This window comes from Chlorocebus sabaeus, chromosome 14 (genome assembly GCF_047675955.1).
Source record: "Chlorocebus sabaeus isolate Y175 chromosome 14, mChlSab1.0.hap1, whole genome shotgun sequence".
Classification (NCBI taxonomy): domain Eukaryota; kingdom Metazoa; phylum Chordata; class Mammalia; order Primates; family Cercopithecidae; genus Chlorocebus; species Chlorocebus sabaeus.
Window position 1 is genome coordinate 95,296,332 of NC_132917.1, and position 19,880 is coordinate 95,316,211.

The 19,880-nt window shown below is 54.5% G+C and overlaps 1 protein-coding gene across 1 annotated transcript in view; it reads right to left on the minus strand.

Annotated features, from left to right (window-relative positions):
• SH3RF3 (SH3 domain containing ring finger 3) overlaps positions 1-19,880 on the minus strand; it is a 375,116-nt gene that overhangs the window by 87,434 nt on the left and 267,802 nt on the right. The gene's annotated exons all lie outside the window — the stretch shown is intronic.

Consider the following 19,880-nt stretch of genomic DNA (forward strand, 5'->3'; position numbering starts at 1 on the left):
AATCTTTCATGCTAGGAAACAGAGCTTATTTAGAAAGAGCATCCCCAGGAACTGGAGATTAACCCCTAAAGAAAATTAGTTCCATGACAGCAGACAGAGCAGCAGGCCAAGAGGACCAGGAGTCACAGGGCACTCCCCTCCCCCCAAGACCCCAAAGTGCTCCAAGCTTCAAGGATTTTTTAAGCGAGGAGATGACCCAAGGAATGGTCAGCATCAGTGGTGCGCTGTGCTCTCTGGGGGCAGTGGGGGGGGGGGCTGAGGGAGGAATCTGGGTGGCATCATGGTCTTGCCAAGGGAATTCCTACATGGAGAATCCTCAGCCCCAGCCTGTGCAGGGCAGAGCTGCCCCCAGGTCCCCCTACCACCCAGCTGGCTCGCCCTGCCCCAGCCTTCCCTAGGACAGTGTCCTGTCTTCCTGTTCAGAGGCATTTGATGGCAGAGGGGTCTGACATGTGTCCCTTTCAAACATCTGTCCGAGTCCCAGCCCTGGCACCAGTGCTTGTGGTCTTATCTGGAATAGGGGTCTTTGCAGACATGAGGTAAGGAGCCTGAGAATAGATCATCCTTGATTAGAGCGGGCCCCAAATCCAATGATGAGTATCCTTACAAGACAGAGGAGGAGGAGCGGGATGTGGAGGGCAAGGAAGCCCATGTGAGGACGGAGCAGAGACGGAAGTGATGCATCCACAAGCCAAGGGGTGCTGAGGATGCCAGCAGCCACCAAAGCCAGGAGAGAGCCCTGGAACAGACTCCCCTCAGCCTCGGGAGGAACTAGACCTGCCCACACCTTGACTTGGGGCTTCCGACCTCCAGAGCTGTGAGAGAACAACTTTCTGTTGCTTTTAGCCACCTAAGTTTGTGGTACTGCTCTGGAAGCCCCAGGATACCCCATCAGAGGGGCTGTCGGGGAGCCTGGAGGAGGAAGGGGTCCATCTCCCTTCAAGGAGGATCCTCGAGGATCCCATTTAGGCCTGACGAGGGGCAGAATGGGGTCCCAGCAGAAACTGGAGCAGAGGATGCGGCCAGGTTGCAGGTTCCTTGGACAAAGACAGGTTTGGCGGGGTGCGGGGGCTGCCTGGCTCTGAATGGGGAAGGTGCCTGTGTCCCCAGTGTGTGTCCTCAGGTGAGTGAAAGGCACTAGAAGCAGAGACCACACAGATGGGAGGGAGAGCCACCTGGAACTTGTTCCAGGCAGGCAGCCAGCCCTGTACCCCGACTGGCCTCACACCACCTTCTTAGCTTAGGAGCAAGAGGCTTCTTAGCTTAGGAGCGAGAAGCTTCTCAGCTTTCTCATCACTCACTGACCAGGTCTGGCCTTGCTTAACTGATAACCTCTGCATGCTGCTGGCCACCTACCTGCCCCTCCCTGGCTGGTCACAGCCCTCCCCTACCAGTGATCATGAGCAGAGCCTAAAACCATGCTACGCAGGCAGCGTCTACAAAGTCAGAAATGATTTCTTCCTCCTGTTTAAACCCAGTGCACCTAGCAGAATGAGCAGGTGCAACCGAGAGACTCCCCTCATGTCTCTAGGGTAATTCCGCGTCTCAAATGACTTCCATTGCAATGCAGACACTGTGAGAGAAACCTCTGATTTTCAAAGGCTCCTGAGCGAGCCAGGTGTCCAGAGGGCAGCCCCTCACAGACCTCGTCCCTCGGCTACATGAAGAAGCAGGAAAGGCTGAGCACCGTGTGGGAACAGGGCTGGAAGGGGGCATTCCTTCCCACGGATGGATTCCAGGTTCTTCTGTCTGCCCGGGACACCTGCCCTCTCCATGAAGGGAGACAGGGACCAGGAGGTATCCCCAACAATGCCAGGATCACTTTCCTTCTAGAAAACTCCCCAGACCCGGTCCAGATCATGGGTCACCATCCATGGAGGTGTAGGTGGGGGCTGGAGAGCGAGTATGAGGGCAGAGACACCCCAAGGGAGGAAGAAGGAGAAGCTGCCACCTCACTCTCCACCAGGCCCTCCCTGCCCCAGGCATCTGGGCAGAGGAGAGGGTGTCCCCGTGCTGCTTTCTCCAGTGTCCACTGAAGAAATGTGTGGGAAGGATCTTAGGGTCATTCACTCACCCATTCAAATAGTTACCAAGCTGGAAGTTCCAGCACAGGGACAACAGGCTACACACTGACACGCGATGACCTGGCAGTCGGAACTGGCACTGGGCCCCCATGGGGAACACCATGGCCTGTGACTATGTGGGATTTGCAATCCAGGTGGCCAAACACTGGACATATTTTTTTTTTGAGATGAAGTCTCACTCTGTTGCCCAGGCTGGAGTGCAGTGGCGCGATCTCGGCTCACTGGAACCTCTGCTTCCAGGCTCAAGCGATTCTCCTGCCTCAGCCTCCTGAGTAGCTGGGATTACAGGTGCACACTGCCACGCCCGGCTATTAGTTTGTTTGCTGCTGTTGTTTTGAGACAGAGTCTTGCTCTGTCACCCAGGCAGGAGTGCAGTGGCACAATATCGAGTGCAGTGGCTCACACCTGTAATCCCAGCATTTTGGGAGGCTGAGGTGGGCAGATCATGAGGTCAGGAGTTCGAGACCAGCCTGGCCAATATGTGAAACCCCATCTCTACTAAAAATACAAAAATTAGCCAGGCGTGATGGCGCATGCCTATAATCCCAGCGACTGGGGAGGCTGAGGCAGGAAAATTGCTTGAACCCAGGAGACAGAGGTTGCAGTGAGCCGAGTTATTTTGTATTTTTAATAGAAACAGGGTTTCACCATTTTGGCCAGGCTAGTCTTGAACTCCTGACCTCCGGTGATCTGCCCTCATCAGCCTCCCAAAGTGCTGGGATTACAGGCGTGAGCCACTGTGCCTGGCTTGGACATGTAATTCTAAGCATGCAGGAGCCCCGGGAAGTTCAGTGTGCACAGGCCCCTTACACAGGTACCCAACCTGGGCCAGGCGTGGCTGGGAGGGCTTCGAACGGCATGAGGCAGGCTTATTAGGGAATGTCTTAGTCTGTTTAGTGTTACTCACGACAGAATACTTAAAACTGGGTAATTTATAACGAAAAGGAATTTATTTCTTATAGTTCTGGAGACTTGAAAAGTGCAATGCCGCACGGCCACTTCTGGTGACAGCCTTCTTGCTGGTGGGGACTCTGCAGAGCATTGCATGACGAGCGGGCTGAGCGTGCTGGCTCAGGTCCTGCTCCTTCTTCTTAGAAAGCCAGCAGCCCCGCTCCCATGAGTCTAGGGATCCACGAGTGATGATTTAGCCTTGCCCTCATGACCTAACTGCCTTTTAAAGGCTCCACCTCTCAGCGCTGCGCCTGGGGGATTAAATTTCAACATGAATTTCAGAGGGGACACTCAAGCCACGGCAGGGAGGTGGTGAGGGTGGGTGGTGGGCCTAGAGGAGCCCGGGCCAGCTAATGTGGGAGGCCAGATGAAGTGAGTGTTTGGAGGCAAAGGGGGCAGTATCGCCATGGGATGAGGACAGGCTGTGCAGGGCCTCCTGAGAGGGTCTTCACTCTGAGGGCACGGAATCCCTGCAAGACGGGCAGGGAGAAGGCAGCCACAGGCCAGGACCTGCCAGCTTTGCAGGGAACCCATCAGGAAGTGCAAGGGAGCCCAGCCTGCACCGGCAGACGGCAAGGGAGCCAAGAGGGGATCTGGACGCACTCAGGGGGCTGTTAGTAGGAATAGCAGCCGCGACTGTAGCACCTGTGACCGAAGCACTTGCCCTGTGCAGAGCCTACCATGGCTGGGCCCAGCTCTGGGCACTTCCCCGGAACAATGCTTTCAACCTTCACAAGCCTGCAATGGGTATTTTGAACTCAGCCCATGCAGAGGCCACGTGCTTAGCCACCACACTGTGGTGTAAGTTCCTCACAGCTGCCAAAACGAACAGCCCCAGACTCAGGAGCTTACAATCACACAGAAGGTCTCAAAGTCAGAAGTTCTAAAATCAAGGTGTGGCAGGGCTGTGTTCCCTCTGGGAGTCTGGAGGAGACTCCATTCCCTGCCTTTGCAGCTTCTAGAGGCTTCCCACGTTCCTTAGCCCCCTCCACGTTAAGGCCAAGCAGTGGCGCGTCTTCCTTTCCCTCGCCTCTGCTTCCACCACCCCATCCCCTTCCCTGACTCTGGCCTCTGCTTCCCTCTCGGGAGGGCCTTTGTGGCTGAGGCAGCCCAGGTGATCCAGGAGCATCTCCATCTCAGGGTCTTTTCCCGTTTGCCATGTCAGATGACACATTCTCAGGTTCCGGGATCAGCACTTGGATATGCGTGGGGGACGTCATTCCCTTCTCCACCAACAAGATTAGGTCTGAAGGACGTTGAGGGAGGATCACGGGCTGAGTTTCCAGCCTTGGCCAGATGGAGATGCTGCTGGAGAGACACGAGCAAGAGACCAGAGAGGCCATGAGCTCGCTGCTGGACACGCAGTATTTGGTGTGCCTGGAAATGTCTCAGTGTGGATGATGAGGGTGCTGGTGCCGCCAACCAGGAACTCAGAGGGGATTGGTCTGGGCAGCAGATCTGGGGTCATGTATGTATAGCTGATCTACGAGGCAATGCAGTCTCGTGGCAAAGCCCTTAGCTCCTAGGTGTGTGACCTGTGTTTGTGACTGTAGCCAAGACGGCACCTGTGAGCCTCTGATCTATCATCGTGTCCGTTGAGGGTCATGAACTTCTGCTCTGACCATAATGGTAACAGGCCAGGTTTACCCTCCTGCCTGAAAAAAACTGAAAAACCAGATGAAACCTCAATTAAAGCTCCCAAAACTACAGAAATCAAGCAGTGGAGGACAGAGCCCCCAAGACATGAGAAGATGGGGTGGTGGAGGCTCGTATGGTCTAGATAGCTGTAGTACGAAGTAAGACAATCCATAGTCTATAAAGCAGTCACTCTAAGTCCACAGAATAGGCCCTCAACAAAGGCTCGTGATAATTGTCCTGAAGCCAACGGGGTAGATGGTGCAGTGGCCTGGGAGACAGTGAGGAGGGAGGACGCCCTGGCCCCGCCTGCAGGACGCCACCCAGAAGAGGGCCCTGACGGAGGCCAAGATGGGGCAGCCTGAGAAACAGAAGGAGACCCACAGTCCAGGGGAGATGGTGCTTCAGAGGGAATGTCATTGTTCATTGAGCTGCACGCTGTGGAATGGCCAAGGAAGCCGAGGACCTAGACGGACCCAGCTGTCTTGGCTTTGCTGACATGCACAGGTGCTTCCTGGGGCAGGTGACTACCCCTGCGGGACCACTGGAGGGGAGTTACACCTCTTGATCCCACTCATAGGACACAGAGGACCTCAGTGTGCTCCCTGCAGGGAAAGCCCTCACTCCTGGCTTGGGCTAGTGGACCCACAGTCCCCTGGTTTCTGTCCTGTTCTGCCATAGTCAGTACCAGAGAAGCCTGCAAACTCAGGTCCCGCAGGGCACGGCCCTCGTGACATGCCCGTGCTGTGTGGAGGGCTGGTGGGGGCAGGGCCCCAGTGCACAGAATAGGGAGGGGAATGGGGGGCCGGAGAAGTTCTCACACAGTCAGCCCCACGTCTTGGTGATTTGGGTTTGTAGACAAAGCTGTTCTCCATTCTAGAGGGGGAGAGACAGACAGGAAGACACACAGACACAGAGAGTGACAGAGGTAGACAGACAGAAACAGAAAGAGACAGAGAGACAGAGACAGAGAAGGAAAAAAAGCCTGTAGCCCCAGCAGTTTCCTGTTAAGAATGAATCCTAAAATAATCAGACAGGCCAGGCACGGTGGCTCACGCCTGTAATCCCAGCACTTTGGGAGGCCAAGGCAGGCAGATCACTTGAGGTCTGGAGTTTGAGATCAGCCTAGCCAACATGGTGAAACCCTGTCTCTACTAAAAATACAAAATGTAGCTGGGCATGGTGGCGGGCACCTGTAATCCCAGTTATTGGGAGGCCGAGGCAGGAGAATTGCTTGAACCTAGGAGGTGGAGGTTGCAGTGAGCCGAGATCATGCCACTGCACTCCAGCCTGGGCGACAGAGCAAGACTCTGTCTCAAACATACATATATATATATACACACACACACACACACAGATATAAAACAACGATAATCAGACAAGTCAGAATGGAGGTACAGGTAAGGATTTCGCAGCAGCACTGTGAAAAACCTGCACTCCTGATGCAAGCTAAAATGTCCCACGGTGTAGGGCTGGCAGGCTGATGAGGAAACAGAACGTGCCACCGCCGCCTGTGCCATGGTCTCCATGGCCAGGCCTGAAGGGCCATGGAGGGTGTGCAGAGTGGAAATGGAGGTGACAGCCTTGCATATGAAGGCTTATCTAATTTCCGACAGTGATACATGTATTTTCATGGCAAAAAGTCAGGAAACTTACATACCAAACCATAACTTTGCTCCCCTGGGGAGCTGCCTTTTGGGATAATTGTATTGTTTTTTCATCTACACTTTAATATCAAGTGATAGCGGTTTCCTGAAACATTTCCACAGTGGTATGAGAAGAATAACAGAGTTAACACTTGAGGTCTGGCTGACGGTAAACCTGTGTCTTTCTCGATCCCCCATGTGCCATCTTTGTCAGGGGATCCTGGGAGCTGACAAAGGGCAGGGGTGACCCTGTAGCACCAGCAGGGGCTGGCCCAGCAGTTCTGTGCTCCCAGGCACTGAGCACTCGGCTCTGCAGCAGCGGGAAGAGCGGGTACGTAAGATGATAGGCACGCACTGGTCCTGCTCTTGTTACCATGCCTGCTGTCCTGTTCCGATAAATGCTCCACAAACAGCCAAGCTGTCCCAAACCACCACAGCACAAGCAAAGTGCAGCCAGAGCCACGGTGGGGCCACACTGGGAGGGTGGCCTGCCTGGAGCCTGCCCCGGCACTTGGATCTCCACCTCCCAATGTCCTGGAGCTGCTCAAGCCATACTCCAGCGAAAGGGGGGCAATGTGTTTGGCCAGGAGAGACCGAGAAGACTGTGTTTTGTCTGCTGGGCAGAGGCTGAAGGCTGGGCTGAGAGTGCACACCGTGCAGAGCACATGCACGTGCACCACGGCGGCCAAAGGCTCACCATCCCATCTATGCCGGCCTCCACCGACTGCCCTGTGTGAGTCCAGCGTAAAGCAACCCACAGGGCTGGGTGTCAGGAGGCTCGGGAGGGCTCAGTCAAGGAGCCTGGGGCGTGGACAGTGGGAGCTGCCACAGGGCCCATTCGGGGGGCTGGGGCCTTGGCTACCCTGACACAGGCTGTCCCTAAAGACAGCAGGAGGGAGACATTCTGGCGGCTTCACTGGAATCCTGGCCTTCAGCTGACACTTGATACAGCGAAAGCTCCTAGCAAATATGTGAGATTTAACAACAAGCTATTACTTAGAGCTGGAACGAGGAGCGGAGAGAGAGGTCAGATGTGTGGAAATGCTTTTTCCCAAAGGTCAAGATGAATGCCCCTAAAACTGACATGGCTGAGTGTGGCTCCCAGGTGGCCGGCCCTCCTAGCATGGATGTCTGGTGTGGTGCCCAGAGTGAGAGGTACCATGGGACATCCTGTTGTGTAGGAGGCAACGCTGGGTTGGGCTCTGCCCTCAGGGATATAGAAACTGCAAGTACAAAGAAGTGGCTGGCACACTGGTTGTGGCTTCCAGATGCTGATGGGGTCAGTCTGTCCTCTGAATCTGGGTCTCTGTTGCTACGGATGCAAACAAGCAGCAGCTTCCTGGTGGCCACAGTGGGAGGGGGTCAGCGGTCCTCCCACTGACGGGCTCAGCAGCGCCACACTGGGGGCCACAGGCCCAGCTGTACACAATGTGACTCCCAAGAACACGAGGCCTGCTGGGGGGCAGAGATGAGCAGCCACTGCTAACCCTGGCAGGAACTAACTGCAGGGCAAGGCGCCTCTCCTTTAAATGACTGTAACCAGGAACTCCTGAGTAAAGGCACAGGCTTCCCCATGGCCAGCATCCTGCAAAGCCTGCACTGGATGCGTTTCCAGCCCCCAACCAATGACTCCTCTCCCCTGAAGTATTCACAACGAGGCTGAGAGTTGCTGACTGTGACACTGGGGACTTGAGGGCTCCTTGCCTCCAGCTCCAACCACGGCACTTGGCCCTGGACGCAGGCCTGGCTTCCTCTTAACCACGAGCCACCTTTCAATCAAATGCTGCTTTGATTTTTAATGGCTTGATTTTAAACGATTCCAGGCTTTAAGGGATAAGTAAAGACTTGGCAGGAGTGAGGGAGTCAGCCAGTGATAAAAACAAGAAAAGAGAAGGAGTTCCAGGTGCCTTTGAGTAAAAAGAATTGGGGACACGGCCCTCAGGGAGATGTTCATCCTATCTCCAAGATCACCCGATGGAAATCTCTGCTCCGACTTCAAAGCTAAGTGCAGCCCTGTCTGCCACGAAGTCGCGCCCAGCAGCCCATGCCCAGGAAAAGGCTCCGACTATAATAAAGTAGGTTTGCACCATGGTCTTTTTAAATGGCTCCATAATGGATATCCGCCAGGATTTGGCCTGGGCAAGTGGACACATGTGTTCCGAAGGAGCTGGCCAACCATGCAGCGGCCCAGTTCTCTGACGCACTGACCCTACAGAACACTCCAGCATTCCCTCCCTCAGGCAGGATGCTCAACAACACAGCCTGTGAGCATTTCACACGAGCGCAGTAGTGCAGGGTCACTGGCAGGGCTATAGGTAGGAGAGGCTGGCCTCGTCTGATGGAACTTAGCACAAGCAAACAGTAAAGTGACAGCGTGTGCGCTGATGGTGCTCCCTGGGTGCACAGAGCTGTGGGGGCCCTCCGCACCGAGGTCAGGGCTGGAGCTCAGCCTGACTGTGTAGTGCTCCACTGCTCCTGCATCTCTCTCCCTATCACAGAACTCACAGGTGAATGGCACACAGCCCTGGAGCTGCTAGTCAGTAAAGACTGGGCTGTCATTTGTGACGGCAATATGTTTCATCAAATTCCAGCCTCTCCTGGTTGGAAGCCTGGTGTCAGCTCTGGCGGCAGTGCTGTGGCCACGGTTCCCCGATTCTAAACCGCCCGGTTGTAACCAGACACTAGAGACTCCCCCGCTGCATTGTCATGGGGCCCCTAAGCAGTGGCTGGGAACCAAGCCATAGTAGTTTCCTGCTGGGATTACTAAAAGGGAAAAAAGGGGGTCTGGGGTTGGGCAGGCTGTATGGGGGCTCCGAGTCTCTTTCAGTAACACTATGGAACAGACGAAGACCCCGAGAAGAAACATCTCGTTTAAACTTTTAATATGAGTCCAGAAAACACTGTTATCACCCCCAAGGAGCAGTGAAACGGGCATGCATTATTCATCACTTGCTCCCACTCCATTACACGGGGTGTAAATCAGACCCTCATGAACTTGCTTCCCAAAGAAAACTCTAGAATAAAACATTTATGGCCTGATTCTTCTGCCTGGTTCTGCAAAGAGGAGCAAGCAGCTTGTGCAGCCAGAGGCCCTGCGTGCCTCTCGATCTCCCTCTCGGGGAGGGCAGCGGCCAGGAAGCCCCAGCGAGGAGGGTCTGTCCTGGGAGAGGCAGCGGCCATGCCTTCTGCCCACATAACTTCAGCACTCTCAGCTGGTGAGGGGAACTGCTCGCTCGCCGCTGAAGATGGAGGCCAGAACTCACCTCCGCTGCTGCCCACAGGCCACCTGCCCCCGCAGGAGTTCCAAATTTGCTGCTGGATATTTGATCCTCACCCACAGGTTGGATCTGGCCCAGCGTTCTGCTTTTGTGAATAAAGTTTTATTGGCAGCCAGCCACGCCCACCATTCACTGCGGTCTCCAGCTGCTCTGACACTGCAGGGTGGAGCTGAGTCACTGTGGCAGACACCACCTGGCTGCAAAGTCTAGATTATTCACTATCTGGCTGTTTCCTTTAGAAAGCTTGCTGCCCCTGCTCTAGGTGTCTGTGATGAGAAGATGAACCTCCTCCCCCTTTCTGCCCTTGTCTTACTGGACCAATAATTGGAACCAAAAAGTGAAAGTTGTGATCAAAAGCTTAACAAGGAATTCCCACAATATTACTAAGGAGAATGGATTAAAACAGTGGAATACAGGAGGAGTGCATCCACAACCCAACTCCAGTTTGGGGAATGAAAATCTCAAAACACTAAGAGGAAAGGGGAGGTCTGTCAAGGAAGTTATAGGACCCCTTTCTCACCTACCCGGGGCTTCCCAAGCCTCAGCTAAGAAGCAACCTATCTTGCCCTAGAGCCTTTCTTCTACCAGGAAGAGACGTGGATGGCCTCCACTCATGGCCTTCCTCACAGATCTCGCTTGCCTGTTGCCTCTGATGGTAGCAAGGCCCTGGACCCTCCTCCCTCTGCGCACCCATCAGGCCAGAGGCATCTCCGTCCTGCTTTGCATAAAAGGCACAATATTCATCTACATCCAACTGTGCATCCGTTCTGCCTTCAAACAGAAAGTGCCTCCTTTACAGCAGTGGCTGTAGGAGCAGTGGACTTTGAAATATCCTTTTGTTCAACTCTAATTCACTGTGTCCATCTATCCGTCCTTCTGTCTGAGAGTGCCAGTGCCAGGCACTGCCTATACAGAGAGGGAAAGCACTCTCTGCCACAGCAAAGCTCACGGGCTGGTAGAGTGGACAGTGACAGGGGGACAAGGTCCTGAGGGCAAACCCTGCCTGGGCATGAGGGCATGTGGGACCCCGTTTTTCTCGCCCCCCAAACCCACACTGCATCCAGATAACGCCTGTGGGGAGGCAGGAGGTTTAGCCTGGACCGGGAGGGCAGATGAGCTCCAGCAGAGGGAGGCCGAAACAGTCAGGAGAACTGGGTGGAGAAGGTTCTTAGCTCCTCACAGTCCTGACCAGGGCCGTCGTGGGCCTTCACATTGTAGCCCTGAGGACACTGACCTCAGTGGCCTAATTTCCTCCTGCTTAACCTGTGCTGATCAAGGCCCTTCCTTCTTTCCACCCTCTGAGGCATGGACTGTGTGCTAGTCTCCTGGTGGGCCCCATGAGGCCTACAGGTGGGCATTCATGAAAAACCCTCTGTGGATCCTTGCAGGATGTGGCTTCAACAGTTGCTAGGACAAGGGAGTGGCTCTCCTATGCTGCCAGCCAATAAGTGCCCACCCAGAGCGCCCGGATGCTCTCCAAATGCCAAGAAGACCCAAGGATCTTTCCTGACTCTGCCCAAGGATGGCCTGGAGGCACAGGCAGAAACCCGTGGATCCGGCTCCTAGCTTGTCATAGCAGCAAAAGAAACGCTGCCAGCACCCTGCACTGTGATTGGCAAGCTCTGCAATCGACAAAAATCATCAGGACGCCAGGTCGCAGGCAGCCACGGTGTCCTCTGTCCCCACTTAAAGACCAGGATTGGTAAGTCACGGAGGTACAGCTATTTCCAGATTTGTAGAAGAAAGTTTTCTTGTGTAAGATTCTCACAATGGGATTCTTTTTTTATTCATCCCAGGCTCCCTTACTTTTTGTTTTGCCTCCTTATAAGGCATGTAATTAAATTCATAACTTTCTGAAAACGCTAAAAATAAGCCCAGGTGCTCTGCTATGCAGGCAGTTCGTGCTCTGCAGGTGAGAGCCGGAGCCAGAGGCTGCACAGGTTATACACAGTAAGTCTGGGGGCTGCCAGGCCTGAGGCAGGAAGGTCCTGCTTCAGCTCCTTCAGCTTTTCCCCAGCACTTCCTCCTGCTTGAAGCATCTGTCTGTCTGTCCTGTGGCAAAGAGAAGACCCAGCCAACACAGGAAGCTGCATAGGAGACAAATAGCAGCTGGTGATGCATTTTAAAGTTGCCCAGAAGCTTCCATAAGGAACTCTCCTCATTGACTTCTCAGACACGAAGAGACTTGAGAAATGTTCTCTTTTGATGTTCTCCTGGCTGAATTTCAAACACTTCCCCTTCCATTGATTTTAAAGGGTATGTTCCTAATCTCCAAGGGTTGCTTATTTGGAGGTAATTTGTAAGTCATGGTGTTCTCCAGAGCAGGGAAGTTGGCAAGAGCCAGTGAAGGTGCTGGTCCTGGTTGGATGGCGGGTCAGCCTGCATCTGACCACACTCTGGAGCCACCAAGAGCCCCTGCCCAGAGGCACGACACTCATGAGCAGTATTAGTGGGTGCCACGGCAGTGCAAGCATAACGTCAGAGCCACACCGGCCTTACTTTGGAAAGGTGTCGGCTCTTCCTTTGAAGCTTCCCAACCTCTGTGCTCAGAAATGCAAACTTGCTGAGTTGCAGGGAAGTGACGCCTGGGGACGGTTCTCCTCAAGGCCCTGCTGGACTCCATGTACCCACCCCCTCAACAGGGCGGGGCTGTAGGATTGGTTTTGGCCACTGAAAAGAGCATGAGCAGAGGCTTCCTTGTGGAAACCTCATTTCTAGTTGCCTCATTTCTGCCCCTGCTACGGTCCTGGAGACATTCTACACCAGGAGTCAGCAGGCATTTTCTGTAATGGGCTCAGTAATAAACATCTCAGGCTGTGTGGGTCTTACGAATCTCTGCCACAACTCCTATATATCTCTGTTATGGCCTAAAAACAGCTGCGGATGATATACAAATGGGCGTGTGTGACCCTGTTCCAGCGAAGCTCTCATTTACCAAAAGAAGCAGTGGCTGGACTCAGCCTGTGGCTGTTTGCTGGTGTCCCGGGTGAGGATGGTGGAGCCAAGCCCTCTTCTGCCGGTGACTCATAGTATGAGTGAGAAGCAAGCGTCCGCAGCTTGGTGCCCCGGAGAACGTGGGCTGCTTATCACGTGATGTGGCCACTCTCAGTGATGGACGCAGGCACTCCAGAGCTGACTGCCCATAGAGGGTCCTTGGGCACCTGCTTGATTTCATACATGGTTTATGAGGAAATTTTTCTAAAATGTAAGCAATCATTTCCCGATTTGATCCAATAACTGAAAAGCAAATGTGTCATAGTAGAGCTGGCCTGAATGGCTTCTTTCCCCCTCCTCTGATTATCCTTCCTCCTCCACCAAAGCGCTGACATGTGAGTGATACTCCATTACGCCCGAAGCACCAGCTGAGCCTCTGACCTCTCCCAATTGCAAAGGAAGAATCCCTAGGGGTGCAAACATGAGCAGGACGGGCCAGCTGAGGCTCAGCCAGCTGCATGCCCTGGACACCTTCAGCCAGGGCCCCACGGCTGTGTCCTCTCCCCAGCCATCGACGTGCAGCCAGGCCTGTGAGGGTTGGGGAAGGTCACACAGCCTCTTAGGTACCACGCTGCTTTATGTACAAGACCATCCAATGAGGAATGCTGCTGGTGCTGTTTTGTGGCCCACCCAAGAAGGAAGCTAGCCTGTGAGAGCCCCACCGGTGGGCCACTGGCACCTAGCTCCTGCCTTCAAGGACGTAAAAGCCCAGAGAGGAACGGGGGACAGCCATACACACAAATGATGTTCCATCATGGGCACATGGGAAGTCCTGCAGGCAGAGACAGTGGGGGAATTGATTTGGCGGTGGGAAGGTGACATGGGGCCACAGAAAGCTGCCAAAGGGGGTTAACATATCAGATGGCCTGAAGGGTGGGCAGGCGCCTTTCTGCACAGGTATGTGTCTGTGGTTGCCTGGTGGGGTAGAATGCCATGCTGAGGAGCAGCAAAAGGGACATGGGCAGGTGGGAAGGGATTAGCTGCGGTTTCTCGGGGAGAAACGAGCCAAGGCCAGAGCAGTGTGGGTCGCAGGCAACAGATTGGCACGGGCTCTCGGGAGTGGAGAGTGCTGCTGGGAGCTGGAGAGGCAACCAAGGGCCAGTCTGAAGGCTCCCCAGAACCTTCCAAGGGACTTAGGAGGGAACTCAGGGGCAGGGAGTCAGCGTTGGGGAAGACGAAGAGTGTTAGCTCAGGGCACCTAAGGACGGTGGTGACTCCTTGAAGAACAGATGGAACACAGAAGGGGAAGCAGGTTTGCGGAAAGAGGGGTGTCATCGGTTGCTCCTGGCATGCACTGAAGTCGAGGCGTCTCTCCAGGAAGCCAGCAGGTAGTTGGAGAAGAGAATCTGTAGTTTGAAAGAGGTGCCGGCAGGCAGAGTTTAGGGACGTTGGCTGGGGTTCTGGAGAGGGTGAGCCCCCATGGGTGAGTGTGCCCAGGATGGGAAGAGAAGGCGGGGGGCACTAGTATCTGTGTAGATGTAGGAGCTAGAAAGAAGGTCTGGCAGGAGGGGCCGGGACAGGGCTGCACTAGAAAGAAGAGTCACAGATCAAGGGGACAGGCTCAGGAAGGGGTGCTGTCCACAGCGTCGACTGCTGTCAAGAGGTGAAGATGGTGGACGAGGAAGGAGGACACTGGGCAGGGCACTGGTAACTGTGGCTGGGTCAGCCTCAGCAGCAGGGGTGGTGGACAAGATCAGACTGCAGAGAGTCGAGCACATCCAGGGGAAAGAGGAAGCAGTAGGTCAATGAGAGAAGAATGGGACTGGGCCCTCCACAGAGGCGCTGGGAGGGCACCCAGTGGGAGAAAGGTCAGCTCTGCTTGGCCACCAGCCTGGGCCGCACCCCACCTGCGCAGGCCCTGTGTTCCCGTGGCAGCTTCTGGGAGGCGCCCAGCGGCAGCCCCACAGCTCCTTGGCCACCGTGACTGTGCCTGTGGCCGGCCTAGGCCTGGCAAAGCTTCCTTCTAGGCCCCACTCCCACATCCTTCTGTCCCCCGTCCCTGCCCCTGCAGAGTAGCCGCTGAGACTCCCAGTCTCCAGCCTGTAGCATTTCCCACATGGCTACTCCGAACCCAGGCGCTGGCCTGTTCTGCATCGGCACCTCCCTCCCCGCCGGGTCTCGAGCTCACCTTACACAGCGCCCAGCTCTCTCCTCTGTTTCACAGCTCTTCTTTTTCAGCATTCTCATCAACAAAGCCTCAGCCTAAAGCCCTTTCCGGCAAAGAGCTGGACAGTGGATATTTCAGGCTGTGTGGGTGTCAGAGTCTCTGACGCTTTTTCTTCTCCTTCCTTTACTTCTTCCCCTCCTTCCCATCCTGCAGTGGTCTCGGCCACACCCACTCCTTACCCACCGCCAGCCTTCCAAAACCTCCAAGACCCAGCACAGCACCAAGCCAGAGATGGGCTCTTGGAGCAGAGAACAGTGACTAGAGATGATGTGTCTGGTGTCTGGCGTCTTGGGCTGGTGATTCATTCCCTGATTCCCTGAGCAGCAGATACAGCCACCACAGCCAACACTCAAGGTACACCTGCCAAGGAGGGCGGCCCGCACGCACCCCCTCAGTCCACCCTCGCAACGACCACGGGGGTGGGGAGGGCACAGCTTGGCTCCATTTAACAGACAGGAAGCGGAGTTTCTGGGAAGTCAGGCAGCTTTCCCAAGGTTGCAGGTACAAGGAAAAGTGCTCAACCTGGCCGTCTGGCTCTGGAGGCTGGCTCTTAACTGCAGGGCTCCAAGAGGTTCGGTAACTCTCCTGGGGTGACACAGCTAGAGAGTGGGAGCCCGCACCTCCACCCCAGCACCCTGTCCTGTGTGCTGCACTGAGCCTGGCCTCAGCCGAAAAGAAAAGCAAAGCAGGGGCACTTTACGGAGCACTGCAGGGACCTGCTGGCATTCTCCTGCGCGTCTCCTTTGGCTTGAGGTCAGCCCTGTGCATTTTACAGAGCAAACTGGAAAGTTAAGTGCTATCCGTGTCCTGACAGCACTCCTAACAGCCAGGGTGGGGCCCTGGAAGGCCAGGGAGGGCTGGCACGGAAGCACGGCCCTGAGGCATCACCTCCGCCCGGGGGGCCTCAGCTTCCTCATCTCTGAAGTAGAAATAATGAACGACTGGCTCACTGTGGGGTGAGGTGGGCCACGCAACTGGGGAAGCTGAGAAGTGATGCAAGCCAGGACAGAGAAAGTGAGATCAGCAGAGGAAGCTGAAGGAGAGATGGGGACAGGCAAACCACAGATGCATCCCCGACAGCCGCGGGGAGGAGGCCAGCCTCGGCCAGCACGGGGCTCTCAGGCTGTGCGCCCAGGCTTCACGGTGCTCAGGCACTCTGAGAAGCAGGGAAGTGTCCTCTGTGCTTCAGACTCATTTCTGAAGCTTTCTTCCTTTCTATTTTAAGACAACACCAAAGAAAGAGCAAAACCAGTCCATTACAGCGAGAGTCCCTTAATTCAGCCAGCTGAGGGGCTTCCTCATCCACATCCCCCCACCAACCCTGACTGTGGATCAACTGCAGTCGATGCATTGGACAGCACAGTGCCCAGCAAACGGCTCATCTCTACTCCAGCAGGCTGCGTTTCCAGGGCAGACACCTGCTGTTTGGACCTTTCTACAGAACCCAGTGCAGTGTTCAATGAGGATTCAATAACCGTCGGGGACCATACCATGCTCACCCCAAAAGTAAACGCACTGGGACACACAATGCACGATCTGAAATCCTCTGCTCCCCATGGCCCAAAAGTCCTGGTCCAGATGACCAGCCTCGCACACTTCACCAGCCGGTCTTCCCCTACGGCCCCAGTCGCCAGGTGCCAAGAATTCATCCTGTCAGTCAAGATATTCTTTATCACAGCCTGAATGGACACGCTGGGTCCTGAGGGGACTATGAGAGGCAGGGGACTGGCTGCTGCAGTGGCCCTTGCTGGGGCCAGCACTGCCCCATGCTGTGGGCACCAAGGAGCCTGGGGTTGCAGGCCTTCCTGCTCTGTCCACTCCACGTTTGCCAAGATGGCAGTGCCGGCATGCGAGAGGCCTCTGTTTGTGGATGAGTGCATGCATACAGCAATGCTGAATTTCTCCAGGCCGATGATCAAAGCCGACGTGCCATGCCACCCACTAACCACAGAATCCTGGGTCTGGGCTCCCTCTCCCGGGGTGTGGCCAGCATGGTGGGGAAGAGAATCCCTGAAGCACTGTGGTCACAGAAGGACCTGAGTCTGGCTCGCCTTGGCTGCCACAGGCCAGTCCTCAGGCCAGGCACTTCCTGGTCAGACACACATGGCCAGCAAGGTGGTAGGAACCAGGAAGGCAGTGCAGAGCAGGGGCAGACTGGGAGGGCTTGGTCTCTGGGCACATCCAGACCATAGCGGCACAATGGAGCCCGCAAGGGCAGCACACAAAGCTCACAACTGCACCAGGTGCCCCTTCCGTCTCCTAGCAGCTCAATTAAATCAGGACAGGGAGACAGGCGGCATCTGCTTTATTTGACCTCTTGCCCTTTGAGGTGACCCAAACTAAAGTCAGTAGCCTGGCCATGACTTTCACTTCAAGTCGAACTGCTGGTAAATGGATCCCAGGATCCCAGTCCCACTAATCCCTAATTCCAATCCCTGTGGAGCCAGGTAGTATGCAAATTAATAGAAACATCTGTTCCCTTCCTGCCCCAGTAGACATCAGACTGCAGATGGCTTAGAAAGGTTCCCTCTGCTTGTTTTAACACAGAGGCCATGGCAACATGAGACACTGGTGCAGGTGAGGATGCGGGAAGGAGAGGAAACCAGATCCTGCACCTTCGTGTGCTGAGCCCACATCTCAGGGGCCTGCGGAAAAGTGGTGGAGAAGATGCCCCAGGCCCTCTTGGGACACAGCAGCAGCTTTGCAAAGTTCATGGGCCCTGTGGGCTCCTTTTTTAGAACTCCAAGGAACACCAAAGGCAGCTTTGGACATATTACCCACAAACTACAGGACACAGGCCAGACCCTTGTGGGGGTAGGTGCTGGCCTGGCAGTTCCAGGGCCACCTCTGGCTGGTGATCAGGAAGAAGAGCCCTCCCTCTGGTTGATGGGGGTCCCCGACTACAGTGAGAGTGGCCTTTGCTCTTCTAGGAGGAAGGAGACAAAAGACCTACCCAAGTGATACACAAGGGCCAGGCCGCTGCTCCTCAGTCCTCTCCTTAGGGGCACCCCTCAAACCTGCCGCAACTTCCCTTTGAGCCAAATTTGTTTCACAACACAACTTTCGACTGTTCACATCGCCAGTAGCTGCTCAGGTTGCCAAGGAGGGACCCCAGCTCTGGGCCAGAGTTACCACAATTTGTCGTTGGTGACAAACAGGGTGAGCTCCCCGAGTCTTAGCACTACCATGACAACCTGCCCGGTGTCCAGGATGTTTGAGCAAAGAATAAGCAAGACTCTTCCAAGAGCCACTGCTTGTGGCTTTACCCCCAAGATGTTCACACACGCAGGGAGCACAGCCACACTGGTCCGACACTGAGTTACCATGCCCCTCCCAGGAATTTCCAAATAGGAGGTGCTCAAGAAGAATTTAGCCCAGGTCAGGAGTGGAGTTAGGGTTGGGACCAAGGTTGTGCTTTTCCCCATAAGGAAAATGCACCAGCAGCCCCAGTGGCTGTTCCTTGGGGAACGTTCCCAGTCACAGGCTGTGGAAGCTTCCAGGCAGTGGGGTAACCATGGGGGCAGATGACTGCACAGTTACGGCTCCAGATACTACAGCACCCATTCCAGACCACAGTCTCAGCCGCCGATGAGAGCTAGCATTTGTGTGTGTGTGCACATGTATGCGGGCAGGTGAGTGTGTATCCACCAATATGTGTGTGCATGTATAAATGTCTACATGTGTGCACGGGTGTTATGTGTGGGTGTTTACGTGGAAGGGAAGCATATAAGTTCACAAGTGTGTGCATGTGTGCACAGGTGCATATGTGTATATGTATGTGTGTGCATGTGTATGTGCAGGTGTGCATCTGGAGGGGTGTGTAAATGCACGTGTATGCATGTGTTTGCACATGCATATGTGTGTGCATGTGGAGGGGATACATATAAGTGCACATGTGTGCACAGGTGTATATGTATATACGTGTGTGTGTGTATGTGTAGGTGTGCATGTGGATGGCGGTGTAAGTGCACGTGTGTGTGTGCAGGTATATGTGTGTGCCATGTGTATGTGTGAGTGCACATGTGCATGGGAGTGCATATGTGCGGGTGTGCATGTGCTCAAGTGTACATGTGATGTGTGTATGTGCGCACATGTGTGCATGTGTGTGTAGGCTGATGTAGCACATCTAGATCACACGGCCCTTCTCCAGAAGCTCAGCAATTTTTAAGACAATTCTCTGTGTAAAGTTGTCTGAGTTCACTGTGATTTTGAACAAGACAGTTGTTCTCAACCAGTTGCTTATGGGTGTCTCCCCCAGGATTCCCTGCAGATTAGCGCCCTTGCTCTGAGGCGTGTCCAGGGCAGCCAGAGGGACTCTGGAGGGAATGTGGAGTGTGGTGGCGGGTGGGCCACTGGGTGGAAACCAGCAGCGCAGGGAGAAATGGTGTGGGCACCATCGTGTGGGCACCTTGGGCTCACCCATGCACACCTGCCACAGTCCGGAGGAGGTCTGACGACAATGGCACAGGAGTGTGAATGCAGGGTCGCCCTGTCAGGCACTTGGAGAGCCCCTTCCATCTCCGACTGCAGTCTCTGCATTCGTAAAAGGGAAACTTGCCCAACTCCTGCCCTGTGCATGGCACTGTGAAGGGTCTTGGCAGAGTTACAGGCAAGTACTTACTAAATATTGTACATTATTTTTAAAATTTTTAAATCAATTTATTTTGTTTTATTGATTGGCTGCTGGTAGAGACAGAGTCTTGCCCAAGCTGATCTTGAACTCTTGGCCTCAAGCAATCCTCCTGCCTCGGCCTCCCAAAGCACCAGGATTACAGGCATGAGCCACTGTGCCCAGCCTTTAAATGCTTTGCTTTGGTTACTTCAATTTACAAAAAAACTAGTGGAAATGGAGTCTAGAAATAGAAGGTATCTGTAGAAACAATAGTAACGAAAGTACTCAACAATAGTTTATTCTGGTTCTGAGCTCTGGCTCTTTCTTTCTCTTCAAAGGGAAATCAGCAAACATTGCAGAGATGCTAAAAATATGCTAGCACTAAGCCAAGACTCTTCCAGGACATAATCAGACATCCAGAAGTCAAATGACATGGGAAAAATCTTGTCATGAGGTGGGTGGGTATTACTCAGACATTCCCTGGACCACTGAGAATCAGCTTACACACCACTA